Source organism: Epinephelus lanceolatus, chromosome 24, assembly GCF_041903045.1.
Source record: "Epinephelus lanceolatus isolate andai-2023 chromosome 24, ASM4190304v1, whole genome shotgun sequence".
Lineage (NCBI taxonomy): Eukaryota > Metazoa > Chordata > Actinopteri > Perciformes > Serranidae > Epinephelus > Epinephelus lanceolatus.
In genome coordinates this window covers 1,739,463-1,755,755 of record NC_135757.1, presented here as the reverse complement: position 1 = coordinate 1,755,755, position 16,293 = coordinate 1,739,463, and the positions used below count along the sequence as shown (strand labels likewise).

The window sequence follows — 16,293 nt, the reverse complement described above, 5'->3', positions numbered from 1 at the left end:
AGACTTTTAAAAGACTTTTAAAGACTAAAATCCGACATCCTCCAACATCTAAAGACAAAGTCAGTTTTCAGCCAGGACACTATTTGTAAGACTATAACTAGATTCCTTTTAAGGTTATTACCCATCCTGCTCCTGGTGGAAAATATTACACCAAACTCAACTTAAGAAGCATAAACACGGCTAGAAATGCCCCGATGTGTTGTTAAAAATACCTGGTTTCATTGCCACAAACGTACCTCGATATGTGCTGATGTGTCGATGTGTTTCATTCCTACAAACACGGCTAGAAATGTCCTGAGATGTTGAAAAATACCTAATTTTGATGCTACAAAGACCTGGAAATGTCCTAATGTGTCATTACATAATACCCACTGTTGTTGCCACAAAGGTCTCGAAATGTGCCAACATGTCAGAAAATTCCTAGTTTTGTCGGCACAAATGCCAAAAAATACCATTTTGCTGCTACAAATAAAGCTTGAAATGCGCTTACATGTCTTTAAAATACAGCTGGTTTAGCTGCTACAGATACGACTCAAAATGTGCAAGAGTGTGGTCACAAAAAAGTTTTTGTTTTACCATGTACATTCTAACATGTTAGAAATGCTTTGATGTGTTGTTAAAAAATACCTGGTTTTGTCACTACAAACATGGCTAGAAATGTTGCAATGTGTCGAGATGAGACAGCAATGAAAGTCCCAACGTCCTCAAACGAGACGAAAGTCCCAACGTCCTCAAACGAGACGAAAGTCCCAACGTCCTCAAACGAGACGAAAGTCCCAACGTCCTCAAACGAGACGAAAGTCCCAACGTCCTCAAACGAGACGAAAGTCCCAACGTCCTCAAACAAGACGAAAGTCCCAACGTCCTCAAACAAGACGAAAGTCCCAACGTCCTCAAACAAGACAAAAGTCCCAACGTCCTCAAACAAGACGAAAGTCCCAACGTCCTCAAACAAGACAAAAGTCCCAATGTCCTCAAACAAGACGAAAGTCCCAATGTCCTCAAACAAGACAAAAGTCCCAATGTCCTCAAACAAGACAAAAGTCCCAATGTCCTCAAACAAGACAAAAGTCCCAATGTCCTCAAACAAGACAAAAGTCCCAATGTCCTCAAACAAGACAAAAGTCCCAACGTCCTCAAACAAGACGAAAGTCCCAATGTCCTCAAACAAGACAAAAGTCCCAATGTCCTCAAACAAAAATCCCAACGTCCTCAAACAAGACAAAAGTCCCAATGTCCTCAAAGGAGATGGCAAAAAAAGTGTCCAGGACCGAGGATAACAGATCTAAATTGAGCATGATGAAGTAAAAGGTGCAGCAAACCCAAAACGTAGTGTCCTCATATGAGGACATATGAGTGTCTCATGATGTTACTGATATTTTGCGTTCAGAAATTCAACCAGAACATTATTGTGTCTTCTCAAACTGTATTTTAACAGTGACGGGACTTGATGTCTTCCCAGCAGCCAGTCTGATAGATTTATTCTAACGTAAAGAAGCATATTAGTGCTGAATAATATTGTTGTTGTCTTTTGCAGGTCTTTGACGAGTCCTCTGACAACTCTGGATCACAACGTTCGGTGAGTAAAATGTCAATTTTTTTTCTTTGTATGATCTCAGAGGAAGTTATTTTACTCCATAAAACCATCTTTAAAGACACAGCTGAACTCCTGAGCAGCAGAGACACAGCAGCAGCAGCTTTTGTCCCAAAGCTCAGATCAATTAACATCCAGAGCCCCGATTGGATTTTTGATTATCAGACCTGAAAGGGACTCGATTGATTGGCCGCTGAGGTCGCCCCAGCCCTGACGATGGCTGATCCAATGAGGGAGGATGGGAATTGAGTTTCCTAAGTATCTCCTGGCAGCGGAGCAGAGTTTGTATCGATCGTTACACTGCACAAAACCTCTGTTTAATCTTTGTATCGAGCCCCGACGTCTGATTTTCCTCAAGTCAAGTGGAAAAATCTACAGTCATAATTTTTTCGGACTCAAAAAGCAACATGTGTCAGGCTTGATTTAAGCAGCAGTTTTTAGCAGGGCAGCTTCTCCCGGTTCTTTCAGATCATCTGTTCTCAGGCGGATCGATGGACGTGAGGCATTTTTAACACATACATCGTGGTGCTGTTGGATTTGCAGATGAGCGCTGATTGTTTCTGGTGGTCGATTTTTTCCAGACAATTCTTCCTCTCTTTCTTCACCATCAACACGCTTCTTTACCCATGATGCTCTCTGAGACTCTCATTCTCGTCACCCTATTTTTTTTTCCTCAGAAGCTGTGAAGTACATTTTTATAAGTGTGTATCACTGTGTGTTTGGCAGTACAGCAGATTTTTAGGAAATATCTGACTAACTTGCATATCCCAAATACACCCTTTTACTGTTAGTAAACAGTACAATGTTTATTTGTGGGCGGGGCTTAGGTGGAGGCAAAACGGTTCTCCACGGACATTAACTAGCGCTAGCACACAAGTTCAACAACAAGAGAGTTTGTGAGGACGCTCTGTGTTGATGGTGGTGGTATACTGGGACAGTTTGTGAGGACGCTCTGTGTTGATGGTGGTGGTATACTGGGACAGTTTGTGAGGACGCTCTGTGTTGATGGTGGTGGTATACTGGGACAGTTTGTGAGGACGCTCTGTGTTGATGGTATACTGGGACAGTTTGTGAGGACGCTCTGTGTTGATGGTATACTGGGACAGTTTGTGAGGACGCTCTGTGTTGATGGTATACTGGGACAGTTTGTGAGGACGCTCTGTGTTGATGGTGGTGGTATACTGGGACCCTCAGTGTCCTCTCAGCCTGTATAACCTGTAGTTGGACTGACACATTCCAATAAGGCGTGTGAAGCCACATTTTTCGTGATGCACTTGTTTTATTTGTATTTTTATGATCGAACACTTCGGCACATCTCGTCCTTTAAAAATCAAATGTCCCCAAAGTGTCTGAGAATTTCACGCTTGTTAAAGTCAAACCTGTAAAGCCAGTGTTTTATTGGTCGCAGGATAAAACACAGACAACACGAGGAGAGTCGGCATTAATTTAAAAATCCTCCGAACCCACAGTGTGAGTGAGATTCTTTTAATCATCACATTTACTCTCATCAAATTAAATTTATTGTTCCTGAACGACAGAGACAGGACAGGAAGTGTCCCCAAAATAAAAGCCTCAGTTAATGTTCAGTCTCTTGATGTAATCAGATTAACCCACAGCGCCCCCTGTGGGCTAATTAAAGTACTGCAACTGAGGTGTCAAAACAAATATGCTAAGCGCTGAACAATATCGTCACTATAACTGTCACCTATTAAAATTAAAGTATATTTCTGCTCTTTAATGAAACCTGCAAAGATTCAGTGCTCTCCAAGAATTTAATTTCAGTTCAATTCAAATAGCTTGATTGGCATGAACAAATATTTGTTATAGTCAAAGCCTTTCATAAATAATAAATTAACAAATAAATAAATAAAAAGATAAATAAATCAATCAATAGATAGATAAATAAGTAAATAGACTATTTAAAATAAATACACAATATTTTATATTTATGAGAACATTTTATTAAAATTTGACACCATGCATCTTAAACTTGGACCTTTTACACTTCTTCATGCCTCCGTGTCAGCAGTAGCCATGGCTGGAGGCATTATGTTTTCAAGTTGTTTGTCCATATGTACGTAAGAACGTCTTGAGGGATTTATTCAAATTTGGCACAAACGTTCACTTGGACTCAAAGATTAACTGATTAGTTTGTGGTGGTCAGGGGTTAGCGTGACCTTGCATCCGTCTCACCATTGTGAACGCGATATCCCAACCTACGCAACTTTACTTTCCGAAACCTACTTAGGTGAGATAACATGAAGTATGTAACTTTACGTTAAGTATGGAACATGACAACACCCAACCATGATTCTTTTCCAAAACCTAGAGTGTATGTAACTTGACATTAAGTACTGGACCTAGCTTTACTTTACGTAAAACCCAACCTAGGTAACTTAACATTAAGTATGTAACTTCACGTTAAGCACATAACATTACGTAAAAGGATGTAACATGACATCCCCCAACAATGAATCTTTTCCTAATCCGAATTTACATTACTTTACATTCCCAAACTAAATCTGCGTAACTTTGCTTTCCTAAACAAAACCTACATTTCAGTAAGTAACTTTACCTAAAGTATGTAACATGACAATGCCCAACCATGATTCTTTTCCAAAACCTAACCTACGCAACTTTACTTTCATAAACCCAAGTTAGGTAACTTAACGTTAAGCATTTAACTTTACGTTAAGTATGTAAATGACAAAACCCACTCGTGATTCTTTTCCTAAAGCTAACCTGTGTTACTTAACTTTCTTAAACCTAACCTATATAACTTTAAATAATAATAATAATAATAATACATTTTATTTATCAGCGTCTTTCAAGACACTCAAGGTCACTGTACGTAGAGAATAAATAAATAAAAACACAGCAGCAATATAAAACATTAAAAAGTTAGCAGCAGGCGGTGACATTTAGCAGTGATAGGCTTGTTCAAACAGATATGTTTTGAGGTTGGATTTGAAAGTGTCCAGGGATTGAATATTTCAAATATCAGGTGGGAGGGAGTTCCAGAGGCAGGGGGCTGGTGCCCGGTGTATTATAGGGGGGTCCTCTGGCAGACTAGGCCTAAGTCAGCCTAACTAGGGGCTGGTACAGGGCAAGCCTGAGCCAGCCCTAACTATAAGCTTTATCAAAGAGGAAAGTCTTAAGTCTAGTCTTAAATGTGGAGACGGTGTCTGCCTCCCGGACCGTAACAGGAAGATGATTCCACAGGAGAGGAGCCTGATAGCTGAAGGCTCTGGCTCCTGATCTGCTTTTGGAGACTTTAGGGACCACGAGTAACCCTGCGTTCTCAGAGCGCAGTGTTCTGGTGGGATAATATGGCACTATGAGCTCTCTAAGATATGACGGAGCTTGACCATTTAGAGCTTTATAAGTTAACAGTAGGATTTTAAATTCAATTCTGGATTTTACAGGGAGCCAGTGCAGAGAAGCTAAAACAGGAGAAATATGATCTCGTTTCTTAGTTCCTGTTAGTACACGTGTTGCTGCATTCTGAATTAGCTGGAGAGTTTTTAAGGACTTACTAGAGTTACCTGATAATAGAGAGTTACAGTAATCCAGCCTTGAGGTAACAAAAGCGTGGACCAATTTTTCTGCATCTTTTCGGGTCAGGATAGGCCTAATTTTCGCAATAATTTACGCAGATGAAAAAATGCAGTCCGTGAGGTTTGTTTTAAATGAGAATTAAAAGACAAATCTTGATCAAATATTACTACGAGGTTTCTTACGGTAGTGCTAGAGGCCAGAGCAATGCCATCTAGAGAAACTATGTCATCAGATAAAGAGTCTCTGAGTTGTTTGGGGCCAAGAACAATAACTTCAGTTTTGTCTGAATTTAACATCAGGAAATTGGTGCTCATCCATTTTTTTATGTCTTTAAGGCAGTTATGGAGTTTAGTTAATTGATTACTTTCTTCTGGCTTCATCGTTAAATACAACTGTGTATCATCCGCATAACAATGGAAATTTAGAGTGATTTCTAATGATGTTACCTAAAGGAAGCATATATAGAGTAAATAGGATTGGTCCGAGCACAGAACTTTGCGGAACTCCAAAACAAACTTTGGTACGTAAGGATGATTCATTATGAACGTCAACAAACTGAAAGCGATCAGATAAATAAGATTTAAACCAGCTTAGTGCTGAACCTTTTAGGCCAATTAAGTGATCCAGTCTCTGCAGTAGAATTTGATGGTCAATTGTGTCAAACGCCGCACTAAGATCTAATAAAACAAGAACAGAGACAAGTCCTTTGTCTGAAGCAATCAGAAGGTCATTTGTAATTTTAACTAGTGCTGTCTCAGTGCTATGATGCACTCTAAATCCTGACTGAAATTCCTCAAATAAATTATTATCATGGAGAAAATCACACAGCTGGTCTGCGACTACTTTCTCAAGGATCTTTGACATAAAGGGAAGATTAGTTTAAGTTTAAGTTTTAAGTTTATTTACTTTATTAATCCCCCTGAGGGGAAATTCAATGTTTTCACTCTTGCTTGTCATTAACACACAGGTCTGAAAGACACACATGCACAAACAGGACCTATACATGCACAAAGTGGAGAGATCTCAGAGTGAGGGGGCTGCCCTTTGGTCAGGCGCCCCAAGCAGTTGGGGGGTTCGGTGCCTTGCTCAAGGGCACCTCGGCAGTGCCCAGGAGGTGAACTGGCACCTCTCCAGCCACCAGTCCACACTCCATATTTTGGTCCGGACGGGGACTCGAACAGGCGACCCTCCAGTTCCTAACCCAGGTCCCTATGGACTGAGCTACTGCCGCCCTAGATATTGGTCTATAGTTGGCTAACACCTCTGGATCCAGGGTGGGCTTTTTTAGTAGAGGTTTAATTACAGCTACCTTAAAAGACTGTGGTACATAGCCTGTTAATAAGGATATATTGATCATATCTAATATATGAGTGTTAACTAAAGGAAAGACCTCCTTAAGTAGCCTAGTTGGGATGGGGTCTAAGAGACACGTTGATGATTTAGATGAAGAAATCACTGCTGTCAATTCTTGAAGAGAAATTGGGGAGAAGCAATCTAAATATATATTAGGTCTTACAGCTGTGTTTGAGGTTAGATAGGTACTATCTGAGGACAGGAGGTCATGAATTTTGCCTCTAATAGTTAGAATTTTGTCATTAAAAAAGCTCATAAAATCATTACTGCTAAGGGCTAAAGGAATACAAGGCTCAATAGAGCTTTGACTCTCAGTCAGCCTGGCTACAGTGCTGAAAAGAAACCTGGGGTTGTTCTTGTTTTCTTCTATTAATGCTGAGTAATAGTTTGCTCTGGCATTGCGGAGGCCCCTCTTATAAGTTTTGAGACTGTCTGTCCAGATTAAACGAGATTCTTCCAGTTTGGTCAATCGCCAATTCCTTTCAAATTTTCGCGATATTTGTTTTAACTTACGGGTTTGAGAGTTATACCAAGGAGCGAACTTTCTTTGCTTTGCTAACTTCTTTTTAAGAGGAGCTACAGAGTCAAGTGTTGTTCGCAGCAAGCCTACGGCGCTATCGACAAAATGATCAATTCAGGAGAGGTTAAAGTCGGTACGGGAAACCTCTGTTACTGAAGGACTTGGTATTGAATTTAACGACGGAGGAATCTTTTCCTTAAATTTTGCGACAGCACTATCTGATTGGAAATAGGGCGGAGGTTACCGAAGTTGTTGGGATCTGAATCAGGTTTCAGCAGATCTGAGGGAGGATGGAACACAACCAGAGGTGAGGGAGGAATGGATGATGGCGGTTATCATAGATGTGAGGGAGGGGAGGCATGCTTTGACTAAAGGGGTTGGCAGGGGGTCAAGCTAGCAAGTGGATGGTTTGATAGTCCGGGTTAGAAGACCATTATTATAACGAGAGACCAGTTCATCAGTTGAGGCAGAGGAGTTGATGATGGGGAGAGTTTCCAAACCTGATGAAAGGGTTGTTAGATTAATTCATTTTTTTTTCTTTTCTTGCTGTTGTAGCACTTTGAGATTTTTCGTTAAATATAAAGTGTGTTACAAATAAAATTTATTATTATTATTATTATTATTAATGTTTTTGATATTGCGATATGAGATGACACGTAGTGGTTTAGTTTTGGACAGTGTTAGGTTCATGGTGAATGAAACTAACATATGGTTGATGTTGTCCATATGTATATTAATACCTCCAAGCAGAATTATATTGGGGGAAAGGGAACAGATGTGAAGAAGGCAGAAAATAAATGAAGTCCTTGTTGGGTTTAGGTGGGCGGTAAACAGTGGACATTTTAGTTGGTGTTGGACCATTTATGTGTAAGACCACTGTTTCGAAAGATGCATACACTGGGACGGAGAAAGGCGAGACTTTCCACATCCTGCGGTAGATTATCGCGAGACCTCCTGCTCCACCGGTGTGACGTGGTTGACAGGTGTAAACAAACCCATGTTGAGTGGACTCGTTCAGTTGGGAAAAGTCATTGGGTTGTTGAACAACAACAACTTTCTCTGTCTAACAATTGTTGCCACATTTCTGTTAGACAGAGAAAGTCAAACTTACGATCGAGGAGGAGGTGTCCTTTGCCCGTGAGAGAACGGATGTTGAATAGTCAGAAGTTGACATCGCTGTGGTCGGTGGCGGTGCTAACATTAGTCGACCTGGCCAAGTTGGCTAATACACTGCAGTCCACGGTCCGACCGGAGTTCCTTGGTGGATGAGACGAGATTAAATTTATGTCAGTGGAGTCATTGATTGGGAAGCTCTGACGGGATCCACGGTGGATGTATTTCCAACAGGGAACGTGAGCGATGTCCGGGAAGAGGTGCAGTATCGGTGGCGGGTCAGGCAGGTGGAACCGTAGCAGGAGGAGCTCAGCAGCTGTGTATTGGAGTAAGACTGCAGGTGGATTTGATATAATGGACAGGACAGTCCAAACGAGCATGAAACTCACAGCCAGTCGGTTAATCCACATGATGAACGGATGAATGTAGTACCAGCAGGTAGCAGCAACCAGGTGAGGAGTGGAAGCCCGCTGGAAATCCACAGATAAACAGTTAAAACACTCACTACTGAAATGCCTGATTGTTTTGATATGTGATGTGACGTGATGATGCCAAACCGTGATTCTTTTCCAGACGTAACCTACGTTACTTAATGTTATGTACATAATGTTATGCTCAGTATGTAACGTGATGACAAATTATTTTCCTAAACCTAAGGTATGTACTTTTACGTTAGGTATGTAACTTTACATTAAGTACTTTAACTAACTTTACCTAAACCCAACCTAGGTTAGCTAATGTTAAGTTTGTAACTGTATGTTAAGTATGTAACATGACAACACACAACCATGATTCTTTAACAAAACCTAACCTATGTAACTTAACTTGGGTAAACGTAACCCACTTAACATAATGTTAACGCCCAACTACAATTCTTTTCCAAACCCAACCTACGTAACTTTAATGATAATAATACATTGCATGTAGTTTTTTACACCGAACCTAGGTAACGTTACCTTAAGTATGTAAATTTACATTACATATGTGATGTGACGATGCCCAACTACGATTCTTTTCCTACACCTAACCTACGCAGGTTTATTTTCCTAAACCCAACCCACATAACTTTTCTTTGCTAAACCTTACCTACATAACTTAATGCGAAGTACATATTATTACGTCAAGTATGTAACGCAATGACGCCCAACCACGATTCTTTTCCAAAACACAACCTACATAACCCAACCTGGGTAACTTTATTTTAAATATGTAACTTTACGTTAAATATGTAAAGTAATGATGCTCAACCATGATTCTTTTCTGAAACCTAGAGTATGTGCGTTTACGTTAGGTATGTAATAGTCTCTATATACAGACTCTACATTCAGTGAATGTAGAGTCTGTGGCCAAACCCCGGAGATCTTGCCTCCAGAAGAAGAGCGGAAGAGCCCTGGTTTCCGGTTGTAGGCTGTTTGTAGTCCGCGTGATATTGACCAATCACGTTTGAGCCGGCTGCAGTTGTTGCCAGGTTAAACGCTCCGTGCGGTGAACTAACGAGACGGAACATAATTGGCGTCACTGCAAACTGTGAATCCATCGCAATGGTTCAGCATATTTACTTATATATAAACGGAAGTGGGAAACGGAAATTCGCCTCCTCCGCCCAAATCAAACTGGAATGCCAAAAAATTGGGGGTCTGCCCGATGGGTTCTGAGAATGGGTATGTAACTTTAGATTTAGTGCACAAAGTGATGACGCCCAACCACGATTCTTTACTTAAACCTTAACTACATAACTTTATGTTAAGTGTGTAACTTTATGGCAAGTTATGTGATGACACACTACCATGAGTCTTTTCCTTACCCTCAACTAACGGATGCTTATTTGTTAGATATCATTCCTGAAATTTTGTAAATACCAAAATGTTTAATGACCCAAAAACAATTAATTATCCAACTGATAGTTTCAACGCCACTGTTATGTCACGTTGCTTGTAAGTAAAACGTACTGAGTTTCTGTTTTTTTGTTGTTGTTGTTTAGAAACCCTGATTTTAGAGCTCTGCAGCCGTATAAACCTGATCTCTGTTGTTGTCTGTCGTGCTCTCTGAGCCTGAGAGGGTTGTGAGACGGTCTTGGAGGGTGATTCTCAGACTGATTTGAGACGGCGTGGCACACTGTGTTTCCCTGCATGCTTTTGGAAAACGTATAAAGCACAACAGAGACTAAAAGTGAGGTGACAGCTGGTGGTGGGAGTTTTAAAAACAGAGTCACAGCTTCAGTTCATCCATCAACCTGCATCAACTTTCCAACCACAGAGCAGGTGTGCCTGCAGCCGCTAATGACTGCTGTTACACACAGAGACCAGCCTGCCCCCCTCTTTAGGCTCTGACCTTTGACCTCCGCCCATAAAAACACGCAGGTAAGTAAACCTGCTGCGGCAAACCCCTGGGATAAGAGATATTCATGAAGCGAGACTCAGCCGGTCCGAAGAGAGAGGAGCCCTCAGACAGACGAGCTAATTAGATCTGCCTCTTCCACACGGCTAAAAGAGACTTATTTAATTATTACAGCCGTAATTACTGCTGGTGCAATCACAGGAGCGGGATACGAGGAGACGGCAGCTAAAATTGGGTTAGAGCTGCCTCGTTGTGCCGGTTTCCTCCTGGTTAACTGTGTCGGCTCGCATTAGCAACATGAAGGTGCCGCGTAAATCTGCGGAGCGTCTGAGAGGCTTCACATGAATGAAGGCTTTGTTTCTGATTCAGGGTTTCTCACAAGAAGCGTCTCGCTTTTCTCTTTGTTGTCTTTATCACTCGTCAGGTGCGTTTTCTGCAGCGTTGTGGGAAAGAGTCTGACTGTGATGGCTGTTTCTGACTTTGTTTTAAGTTTTTGGGTTTAGATTTCTTAAACTGTTATTATTCCGTTACAATACATCATAATTTCTTAGTTGATTATATCTTTACTTAATAAACTGAGAAGTAACTTTAGCTGTCAGACAAACGTAGTGCAGTAAAAGGACAATATTTCTCAGATGTAGTTGAGTCAAAGTTGGAAATAAAGTACAAGTACACCAGAACTGTACATCCTAGGGTTTGTGACCCATCGGGCGCCACAACCTGCCTCCAAGGGTTGAGCCGGATACTCAGATGAAACGGGTATCCAAGTATAGAGGTAAAACGTTAGGCTACAAACACATTACGCCATGGTCACATGACGCTCTGTAGTCTCATTTAGCCAGGTGTTAGCAACCGTGTTTTTTTAAGAGATGTAAAAGCTTCTAAACTCACTTTAGTGTATTTACTGACGTTTTCTATGTCGTAGAACAAAAAGTGAAAGTCTCTTAAGCTTGAGTTAACCAAGACCTTATTTTTAGGCATGTAACCAAAAACCCACTGACTTCAAGACCTAAGAATTGGAAGTGCTAACATGCTAACTCGTTTGGGAGTGTTCTTACAAATATCAGCTTTTGGACTTTGTCAGACATTCTTTGTCCCGCTCTCTGAAGTGAAAGAGCAACTACAACTCCTGCACAGCACATAAATACAGAGATTAAGGTCATTTGTGGGTGAAATGTCCGTTAAAATGCAACTGTTGATGTCACAGATTATTGTAGATGTATCTGTTGGAGCCTGGTTTTACTTCCTGAACACATCAGTAGGACAGAGTCTGCTCGCTGCTAACCTGCCTCAGTTTGATTTAAAAACGTCCACCATGGGAGTGAAGTCAGTCTGAGCTCATTATACCGTGTCTCCTCGGATCCCATCATCATCAGCTAAATGGCGTCAAATTGAAATTAAAGCCTCACCATCAGATTGTTTTCGGGGTGAATTCAGTCCGAGTCGACTCTGTCGCCGCCCGGTTTTATTCCGGAGCTGAGAGAGCTGTGACAGATCGCTGGCCGAGTGTCAGGCAGCATTTAGTTCTGCTCCATTGTGTCAGGTAAGAGGCTGTAATGAGGCCGGCAGTCGAGGGGGTTTCAGCGCAGACAGGATGAAGGTGGCGAGACTGACGAATAGACAAGTTTGATTTAATGACAGGTTAAAGGAACAGTTCCACATGTTGAGGTGTTTAATCTGTAGGTCCAGGATGTGTTTGTCTCAGATCTGCATGAAGAGTGGGAGCAAAAGGAAACTGGTGACACTTTATTTAAGGATTGAGCTGAAGAGACGTGGACTCGTATAGTGTATAAACTTGTATATCTATGGATTTAGTTTGTATAAATCATACACAGTCGAGTCATGTTTGACTTGGACTTGGACTTGGACTGAGCTGAATAGACCTGGACTTGTACTGAATGAAAGAGACTTGGACTCGTACTGAGCCGAAGATGAAGTCCAATACGAGTGTATAAACTTGTTTAACTATGATTGTTTTGTTTTAAATCAAACACAGTTGAGTCGTATTTGACTTGGACTCGTACTGAGCTGAAGAGACTTGGACTCTTAATGAGCTGAAGAGACCTGGACTCATACTGAGCTGAAGAGACTTGGACTCGTACTGAGCTGAAGAGACTTGGACTCGTACTGAGCTGAAGATGAAGTCCTGTACGAGTGTATAAACTTATATATCTATGGATTTAGTTTGTATAAATCAAACACAGTCGAGTCATATTTGACTTGGGCTCGTATCAAGCTGAAGAGACTTGGACTCATACTGAGGTGAGGATGAGGTCCCGTACGAGTGCATAAACTTGTTTATTGTTTTTGTTTGTATAAATCAAACACAGTTGAGTCGTATTTGACTTGGACTCGTACTGAGCTGAAGAGACTTGGACTCAAACTGAACTAAAGAGACCTGGACTCATACTAAGCTGAAGATGAAGTCCTGTACGAGTGTATAAACTTGTTAAACCTGAGCGTACTGAGCTGAAGAGACTGGGACTCGTATTGAGCTGAAGAGACTGGGACTCGTGTCCAGCTGACGAGACTTGGACTCATACTGAGGTGAGGATGAGGTCCCGTACGAGTGCATAAACTTCTTTATTGTTTTTGTTTGTATAAATGAAACACAGTTGAGTCGTATTTGACCTGGACTCGTACTGAAAGAGACTTGGACTCGTACTGAGCTGAAGATGAAGTCCAATACGAGTGTATAAACTTGTTTAACTATGATTGTTTTGTTTTAAATCAAACACAGTTGAGTCGTATTTGACTTGGACTCGTACTGAGCTGAAGAGACTTGGACTCTTAATGAGCTGAAGAGAATTGGACTTGTACTGAGCTGAAGAGACTTGAACTTGTACTTAACTGAAGAGACTCGTACTGAGCTAAGAAAAGTCCTATACGAGTGTATAAACTTGCTCATGGGTTTTAGTGTGTTTAAGTCAAACACAGTTGAGTGGTATTTAACTTGGACTCATATTGAGCTGAAGAGACTTGGACTCGTTCTGAGCTGAGGATGAGGTCCTGTACGAGTGTATAAACTTGTTTATGTTTTTTGTTTTGTTTATATCAAACACAGTCAAGTCGTATTTGACTTGGATTCGTTCTGAGCTGAGGATGAAGTCTTTAACGAGTGCATAAACTGGATGTTAACGAGGCGGCTGAGGTTTCAGAGAGGACGTGTAACTGAAGCAGACAGAGAGGAAGTCAACAGCCACGTTAACCCGCGGACACTCAGACGTTTGATGAAGCGGCGAGCGCCGGTCTCTCCTCACCACAGATCCAACATCATTAACCGGGGAGAGAGACAGTATGTTTCGGCCCGCACCGCCGGTAATGAGCCCTCGCCGATCATCCCTCACGCTGTAATTAGCGGCGGGGCCCGCCACTCGGGGCCCCCCGCTCGCCACTAATGGAGTGAACAAGGCAGAAAACGAGCGCTATTAAGGCTGGACATGAATTCCAGTGCGCCACGTGAAAAGCCTTGAAACATAATTCATCATTCAGCGCCGCCGCTCCGGCCTCCTCCGGATCGCTGCCTCGTCTTCTGGCTGCAATCAAAGCAGGATGGATCGGAGGACCCGGCTTCCTGTCTTTGTCTCCAGGAGGGAGACTTCAAACCTTCTACAAACCAGAGACGAGGAGGAGTTGTGTGTGTGCTATGAGGAAGATGAAGGAGATTGGTAAACGTGAGGCTGGATGATCCGCCATCTTTGTTGTAGTTTAAGCATCATTTCCTCCTCCTCTCAGTCACTGTGGACAGAAAGAGCAGCTTCAATACACCTGTGTAACATCACAGTCATATTGTATATGATATGTTTAGCACTTAGGTGAAATTAGACAAACCATTTTTATTTTCATTCATTTTCTGTCTATGAAATGTGCGCAGGGAAACAAGATTTAACAAGAAGGTCAAAAGACATTTAAAGAAGCAGCAGACCACAGAAGCTGATCTTGAGATCATGAGTTGATTATTTTGTTATCTCAAGATAAAGCTTGAGCAGCCTTTTGTTTTATCGTGAATTGAAGTAAAATAACTCGTTAACATGAGCAAAACAAGTTTGGTTATTTTGAGACAATGAAATAATTCATAGTGTCCTGATAATAATCTTATGATATCTTATGAAGGTACACATACAACAGTAAGTATGCACGGCATTGTCACGTGATGTACGTAACGTAAAGTGACGTGCATAAGGTTATGTTATGTACGTTAGGTCAGGTTTAGGTGAAGAAAGTTATGAGGGTTAGTTTAAGGAAAGTGAAGTTACGTAGGTTAGGTTTAAGAAAGTAATGTTACGTAGGTTAGGTTTAAGAAAGTAAGGTTACGTAGGTTAGGTTTAAGAAAGTAAAGTCACGTAGGTTAGGTTTAAGAAAGTGAAGTTATTTAAGTTAGGTTTGAGACTGTAAAGTTGCGTAAGGTTAGGTTTTTGACTTTATGTACTTAATTTGTTGTCAAAACAAAAAGCAGAAAAGGTTAGGTTTAAGAAAGTAAGGTTGCTAATGTTAGGTTTATGAAAGTAAAGTTACGTAGGTTAGGTTTAAGAAAGTAAAGTTACAAAGGTTAGGTTTAAGAAAGTAAGGTTATTTAAGTTAGGTTTGAGACCGTAAAGTTGCGTAGGTTAGGTTTTAGACTTTATGTACTTAATTTGTTGTCAAAACAAAAAGCAGAAAAGGTTTAGTTGTTGCAGGAAGTTACCACCAAGTGACGCTACAAACGCGAGGAGTTACTCTGTTTGGAGTAGTCATGGCTGAATAATAGTGCCCTATTATTTAATATAGCACGCGCTCACGGGCTGCAGGCAGGTCATTAATCCGCTGCTGAAAGTAGTCCCCAATAAATGTAGTATTTCCTCCTGTTTATTGACAATAATAGCAAACAGAGAATAAAAGCAGACTGGCCCTTTAAGAAGAGGAAACACGACGTCACACAAACATTTAATCCAGATGAAACACGTGCAGAGGTCAAAGGTCAAAGCCACAACACCTCCATGGTGTGATGTTAGAAATGACAGAGGAATAAAGAGGGAGCACTTTGTGTGTGTTTGATTTGTTCACGGGGTGTCACCTGTACATGATGAGTGACAGGGGGGCGGGGACATGTGTAGGCAAGGTCAGCGAGGCGATTGGGCCGCGTGATGAGGGTGGGTGGGGTCAAGGTTGGGGCTGAGGGAGACAGTGATGCTTCCAGCAGGCGAGTCATGAGGAGCTGTGAAACACAGAGGAGACTGTTTACAGCTGAGAGCTTTGTTTATTGATCAGTTAGTTGACTGTCAGATGTGTATCGATCGTTTCACACACTTATAAACCAAATATTAAGAATTGTTATTTAAGTTGCCTAACTTGAATTATTTTTTTGTACCTTTAATCAAGTAATGTCGTATTTTTGTAGGGTGATATATATTTCCACATATCTGTGTGTATGAGCGTCAACCACAAGTCCATTTATACCTCTGGGCATGTCCGTGATTTCTGACGTGTTTGCAAAACTCCATGTTTTTTTTAGGCCAAACTTTGCCCTGAAAATGCAGAAAATATTCAAGGGAGGGAATTTCTTCAAATTTGGCACAAACGTATGTCCACTTTGAGTCAAGAAGGAACTGGTTGGAATGTGGTGGTCACAGTCGCTGTGACCTCATCTGTCTGATTCTTTTCAAAATGATATTTCAAGAATACATCGAGAGAATTTCTTCAAATTTGGCCCGAACGTCTACTTGGGCTTACCAGCAAACTGATATGATTTTAGTAGTCATAGGTCAAAGTTCAAAGGTCACTGTGACCTCATCTGTCTCATTCTCTTGAAGGTGATATGTTAAGAACACTTTGAGGAATT

General features: G+C 41.2%; 2 long non-coding RNA genes across 3 annotated transcripts in view; one reads left to right on the top strand and one right to left on the bottom strand.

Annotated features, from left to right (window-relative positions):
- The window catches only part of LOC117250121 (uncharacterized), a 43,013-nt gene that overhangs the window by 10,918 nt on the left and 15,802 nt on the right, over positions 1-16,293 (top strand). The window contains exon 4 of the long non-coding RNA XR_004501061.2: positions 1,538-1,579. This is a non-coding gene — a long non-coding RNA (uncharacterized LOC117250121). The remainder of the gene's footprint in view (positions 1-1,537; positions 1,580-16,293) is intronic.
- LOC117250122 (uncharacterized) overlaps positions 7,605-16,293 on the bottom strand; it is a 36,895-nt gene continuing 28,206 nt past the window's right edge. For both annotated transcript variants that reach the window (XR_013490465.1, XR_004501062.2), the window contains 2 exons: positions 15,529-15,669; positions 7,605-14,213 (listed from right to left, as the gene is read on the bottom strand). This is a non-coding gene — a long non-coding RNA (uncharacterized LOC117250122). The remainder of the gene's footprint in view (positions 14,214-15,528; positions 15,670-16,293) is intronic.